This window comes from Pelodiscus sinensis, chromosome 8, assembly GCF_049634645.1.
Source record: "Pelodiscus sinensis isolate JC-2024 chromosome 8, ASM4963464v1, whole genome shotgun sequence".
Taxonomy (NCBI): Eukaryota; Metazoa; Chordata; order Testudines; family Trionychidae; genus Pelodiscus; species Pelodiscus sinensis.
The window spans coordinates 69122611-69129166 of record NC_134718.1 but is presented as its reverse complement, the minus strand read 5'-3'; positions in this window follow the sequence as shown (position 1 = coordinate 69129166).

Genomic DNA, 6556 nt, shown 5'->3' with positions numbered 1-6556 from the left:
CATTGTAAAAATAATCCAGGGTCTTTTTCAGTGACATGATGTTCGACAGGCAGGTTGTTGTACCAGACAGAAGATTTATTCAGCCTATGCTAGACAAGCCTCCTGTTTTCTTAGCTACTGTGTAGCATGTGACATGGAGGAACGTCTCTGTTGCTGAAATCTTTGGGAGCTGAGAATTCTTGCCTGACTGCTGCAGCTGTTCTTAGCAGTTTTCTTCCTAACCACAGTACTTAGTGCGGGAAAACAGGCTTCTAGGATTCAGAGGAGCATATTAATGCCTCTGGACTCTGGCTTAAATTTTCAGATATTTCCTGGAACTCCCACACCTACAACATGCTATAAAAATCCTCCCAAATTGCAAAATATTATAGGTCTGGTTGTATTTAAGCTCTGTCTAAACTCATGATAAGGAGACATCAAATACAAATCATTCTGCAGATACTTAAATAAACTTCTCAACATAGCTGGTTGTAAACTTTCCAACATAATATATTTTCTGTTGGGAAATGCGTTTTGTCAAAATCAAGACTTTCTTGGAGGTGTCAAATTTCAATGAAATTTCATTCAGAAAAAAAAAATCAGAGAAGATTTTGAAAGTGATCAAAGCTTTTCATTAGAGCATTACTGGAAAGGAACACATTTGATTAAAAAAAACAAACCCTCAATTACTTTTTCATTGAAAGCTTATTTTTATGTTATAAACTTTAATACAAAATCAAATGAAACATTTTCATTGTATCAAAATGGAACCTTATGTTTGACTGAAAATGAAATATTTTTTGGAAAATTTCCTTTTGCAGGATTTTTTTCTTCAATTCTGAAACCAAATTTCAAATTGTCAAATTTCCCATGTAAAGCAAATTCTTGCTCCCACACAACTCTACTTGAGTATTTGTTCCCCATCTCAAGTTCCCCATCTCAGAGTAAAACGCCTGGCAGAATAAATCAGATGTAGACACTGTGACATAATCATTTAGCACAGTGAACTGGGAAATGTCCAATTTCAACTTTTTTTTTTCAGGTTTTCTTTGAAAAGCTGACCAAAAATGTTCACTTTAAGGAAAACCAGAGAACTTATGAAACAAAAAAGATCCTTTATTTTTTTTTGTTTTTTCATAATATTTGTACAAGAACAAAAAACATTTCCCAATCAACTTTGATGGCCATAAAATGTGGAATTTGGGGGGGAATTCCTACTTGGATGAACTCCTACTTGGATGGCTATGTCTACACAGCAGTATTTCAGAATAACGCCAGTGTGTGTCTACACAGCAAGCCGATTATTTTGAAATAAATTTGAAATAATGGGTTTGACTCCTGTAACCCTCATTGTATGAGGAGTTAGGGAAGTCGGGGGACGAGTGCTTTATTTCAAAATAACTGCTGTGTAGACAGCGCCAAAAGTCAAAATAAGCTATTTTGACTTAAGCTACTCAATAAGTGTAGCTCAAGTTGCGTAGCTTATTTCAAGTTTAGCTCTGTTGTGTGGATGTGACTAATTTGTACTCATTGCAATCTCACAGACCACATAAGAGAATGTGACAGTGAGAAATGCATTCAAATGCCTAGGAGACTAAAAAAGGGGAGAGGTAAATGCAAGAAGAAGGGTTCCAGAAGGAGTGTGAACAAAGACTAGAGTTTCTGAAATTGAAAGGTCTTGTGGTCTTATTGCTTTGCTGAAGCTTTTAAGGAGCTCAGGAAAACACCAACACAAATATAAACCTTAAGATCTGGCTTATTAAGCTTTGGCTACATATATGTCTATTTTTGGCTTTGTGTTCCTGCCCTACCCTACTTTTCAGAGTCCCATATTCTTATCTTGGATAAAAGCATACAGACCTGCAGAATTTGATATAAAGTGCCTGATCCTTAGTGGATGTCAATTAGCATAGCTCTGTATGAGGTTCTAGACTAATTCTTTCTTGTTCTTTTACTTTGTTCTTTGCAACAATACCATTCACACACTAATATCTAGCACTTTCAAAGACTCTTATCCAGGGATCTGAGACTTCTAAAAACAAGAATTCTTTTTTCCAACATTCGTATGAGATGGAAGGGTTGCTATTGGGTATCCTCAGATTATTTTTACTGACTTGGCGGGCTTTGAATCTCACCCGAAATCCATCAGTAGAAACGGGAATAGAATTAGAAACCTGATCTGATGCCCAGTCCCAGTTTGTGTAACCATGGTTTTAAATTCCATTAAAAAACCGGTTTAGAGAGATAACATGATAGAGGCTTATTATATTGGCTCTTAGTCACTTGAATAGACCCCTAAAGTAATCATGGATCAGAACGGTGTCCCAAGTTCTCACAAATGACTTTGTTTTCCTGATAAAAATTCCTCTGATACTTTATGGAAAGTGCCAAAGCACTTGTACCTGGGATCAAATACAGCACAGAACTGTGCTTTTTTTCTCCAGTCACTTCAGATCTTGGTGCTAAATAATGGATCTGAAGAATCCAAAATGTGTCTCATGCAGGGCCGTTGAAATTAGACGTGGTCCCTCATGGCTCAAGTTCAAACAAAGCTTAAAGGAAGCATAAAGGAAATATTGAAATAAGCCTAAATGAGAGTATTTTAATCTATATATTTATATCTGTGGGGATGGCTTCCTGGATCACTATAGGAACCTGCCTCTATGTTCATGCCTTTCTCACTTTTGTAGTTTTTCTATCCAAATGCCAATATGCAGTGTTGCAAGATGGATATTTATAATTACGCTGGATTTCATTAGCTAAAAAGCTAGAATTAGATGGTAAAAATTAGTGTTTAATGAACAAGTCAACAGGAGGAACTTATGAATTGGTGTCTTGAGGATATGCTCATGACTTAGAAATGAGGCAAATTAGATGAGTCCAGGAGAGAGGGGGGAAAAAGGGCAAGATTGTGTGTAGATGAAAATAACTTCAAAAGCAGCAGAAGAATGGGGAGGGAAAGAGAATTGAGAATGAGATTTAAAATCTTAATACACCTTTGAATATTGCAAAATAATTCCAAATGTCATTGTCAGCAGTTGTCATGGTGGGTTGCCAAGACAAGGAGGTGACCAACTCAAGACCATGATGAAAGGGGAACATGGTGGCCAGCCGAGAGAGAGATTCTATTACTGCACCCTGAACTGATTTGAAATCAGTGGGACTGTGTGGACCCAAGTGAGAGCTGGTTTTGAACCTTCCTGCATCTCTGCCCTGATTCTTCCTGGTGTACACGTTAGTGGCTTGTCATAGAATCATAGAATCATAGAGCTGGAAGAGACCTCAGAAGGTCATCAAGTCCAGCCCCCTGCTCTAGGCAGGACCAATTCCAACTAAATCAACCCGGCCAGGGCTTTGTCAAGCCGAGACTTAAACATCGCTAGGGATGGAGACTCCACTACTTCCCTAGCTAACCCATTCCAGTGTTTTACCACCCTCCTAGTGAAATAGTTTGTCCTAATATCCAACCTGGACCTCTCCCACCACAACTTGTCATGTGGGCTTGTCAAGTTGCTAGTTTTCCATAAGTTAAGGAGACTTGTGCCTGGCATGCAGCTGGTTTTGGAGACCTAACAAGGCAAAGAGTAAATAGAACCAGAACCATTGCTTCAACTTTCAGAAATGATTGGCTATTTGTTTGTATTCTCATGTCTCTAGCAGGCTCCAACTTGGCACCTGGGCTTGTTGTGCTAGCATAACCCACACACCTGCGGGGTGTGGTTCACTGCCCTGTGTAGTGGCACTTAGAGTACTTTACAACATGACTGAATGAGTTTGCAGCCTTCACCGAGAAGCAGCTGGCTTTTAGCTCAAGCTGTAGAGGCTCATGCACTCAACTCCAGAGGTTCCAGGTTCCATTCTGCCTGTTGGTTGGTACGCTAGGTGCTGTACATGCCCATACTAAGGGTCTGTCTATACTGAAACTGGAGGTGTGTCTGCCAGAGCTGGAAATGACATGACCTCTAGATGCTACAAATACAATCACAAATGAAACTTTCAGTGCACGCTTGTGGCAGCCATCTTGTCCTGACGCCTCTGCAGCTATGACTACACTGCTTTTCTGGGGTACTGGCTCAGTCAAAGCTAGTGTGAATGTGTTTCCCTGAGCTGGGAATCACATACCTGCTCCAGTGCAGATGTACATTAAGAGACCGTGGTTGCTTTGAAGAGCTTACAATCGAAGTCGGCATGACGGAAGAAGGCCGAGTGAGGAAAGAGAGGTGCATGGGTGAATTTACGTGCTGGAGGTCAGAGCAGGTGAACAGAAAATAGAGGCCCGGCATCCCAATTCCCTGTCTACTCCCTCGCTGTGACATGGGATGGTGTACCTGAGACTACTGCTTTGAATACCATGATACTGCCATGCAGCCTGGCTGTTTTGCAGACAGCTCTTTTGATATCTGCATGGCAGCTGATGGTTGATGATCCCCTCTCTCCAACACCACTATTAACAAACCTCCGAAATTACAGTTCCATTAAAAATACCTCTAGCTATTTTATGCTGATCATTAAACCAAAATATTTCACGCTGGAGGCTGGGGCTATTAAGGAGCCTTGAAATTACTTAGCTCAATTAACTGCATTGTCCTTTATGGAGATTATAGAAATACTTCTCTTGCGACTGTAGGGAAATATAAATAACGAAAACAAGGCAGCTCTCCAGCAAGCCCCTCTCCCTCGCCGGTGTTTTCTCTTCTGATTGCTTTGCACTTGCTTGGAATTGCTTTAGCAATTCCTGGTCGCACTCGGATACATCTCCAGCAACTGAGATTCTGTGGTTTAAAGTTTCAGATCTACTTTTAAAGCCTGAATCCCTGCCCTGCGCTTTTTGTTTTGCTGGCTTCTTGTTCTCTCCCACCCCACTTTGGAGCTGCGGAAGGGGGAAGCTGTTGAGAGAGCCCGGAGAGGCTACATTTTTGGCTTGTTTACCACATTGCTTTTGAAGAATGAAGATGTTCTTGAGGGTATGCAGGTCTGCGAATGGGGGCACAGAGGAGGGCAAAAGGGACAGTTTCCCCAGCACCCAGCAATTCAAAGCGGCCTGAGGCTCCTGGTCACTGTTGCTGCCTCTTCATCAACCGCAGTGACTGGAGCCCTGGGCCCTTTAAATCGCCACCTGAGCACTGCCCTCTGTGCTCTGAGAGGCTCTGAGGGCTGGCTGCCCAGCCCCGCCCCTTCCTCCTGAGGGCTCACCCCTTTTGGGAGTGCTGAGTCTGCCTCCTTCCCCCCATCTTCCTCAGAGGCCTGCGCAGGCTGTTGGCTCCTCTGAGGGTACAAAACTAAACTGAGTCTTAGGATCTGGGCTCAATTTCTGGCTCTACCACTGAATTCCACTGGGATCTTGGGGCAAAGTTCATAGGTTCATTGACGCGAAGGACTATTAGATGATCTAATCTGACTTTCTATCTACCACAAGCTGTTCATTTTCACCCTCTGTTAAGACCAAAATCTTTAGTTTAGGCCAAAGCAGTTCAATCCTCGGTAGATTAAATGGTTGTGTACCACAGGTAGAGACTGAGATGCCATCAATGCCCACGGTCTTTGAAATGGCAGGGAATTGACTATGTGAGGGATACCCAGTCTGTGGTGTATGCCCCACCCTCCAGCAGAAAGCGAAAGAGTCTCCCTCAAAGGGCTTAATCATACCATTTAATTTCTCTCTCCCATATGGGGAGGAGACCCATTCCCTTTCTCCCTCCCTTTGTTTGTGCTGGTGGTTGAGACTGTAAACTCTCCTTGTCAGGACCTCTGTCTCTCTCACTGTACAGCTCTAAACACAATGGGGTGGCCATGTCAGGTGAGGCTTTTAGGGGCTCCGAGGCTGCACAGGAAGCAGAATCCACCCCAGCCAACATGCCAAGCAGCCAGTCCATATGAGCCACCATGGTTCATGGGATGAAGTAGCCCTCCTAGAGCTTATACTGTGATCCCACCTCCAGGGAAGAGACTTGCCATTTCCACACATATTGCCAGGTCTTCTGGACCCATCTCATTGCTACTTCCTTTCCCTGAGGCCAGGCCAGGCCCCCCGCATGCTGGCACGCTACCCCTGGAAGGGAGGCAGATTGTGCACGTGCTTCAATTGACACCCTGCCATCTCCCTGCACAGCCACCATCTTTGCTACCAGATGACCATACCGCCACAGCCATGGCAGGACTTCCCCCATTGTGGGTCTCTCCAACTTCTATGTTTCTTGGATTTGGAGCACAGAGCATTCTCAAAGATGGGAGCTTAATGTGGAGAAGGGGTGGGTCCCACACCAGTCATCGCTGGAGGAGGAGACGGCCTTTCCCTGTATATTTGTAGTGCCAGAACTCGTGTCAACCTGTGGAAGCCACTGGACTGTGTGTGTTACTTGTCTCCCATTGTACCTGGTCCACCAAAAAAGGTGAATCGGGTATAGCCCTGGCATACAGAGCTGTAGAGAGTTGTGCTGCTTAGTTCAGAAGGTCGTCAGGTCAAGCCCCAGTAGGCCAGCCAAGATGGGGCCCTCACGCTGTCTAGGGACTGGTCTTTATTCAAAATTGCACTAGTTTTCTGTGTAGAGCCCTATGCGGATACAAAATCGGTATCCGC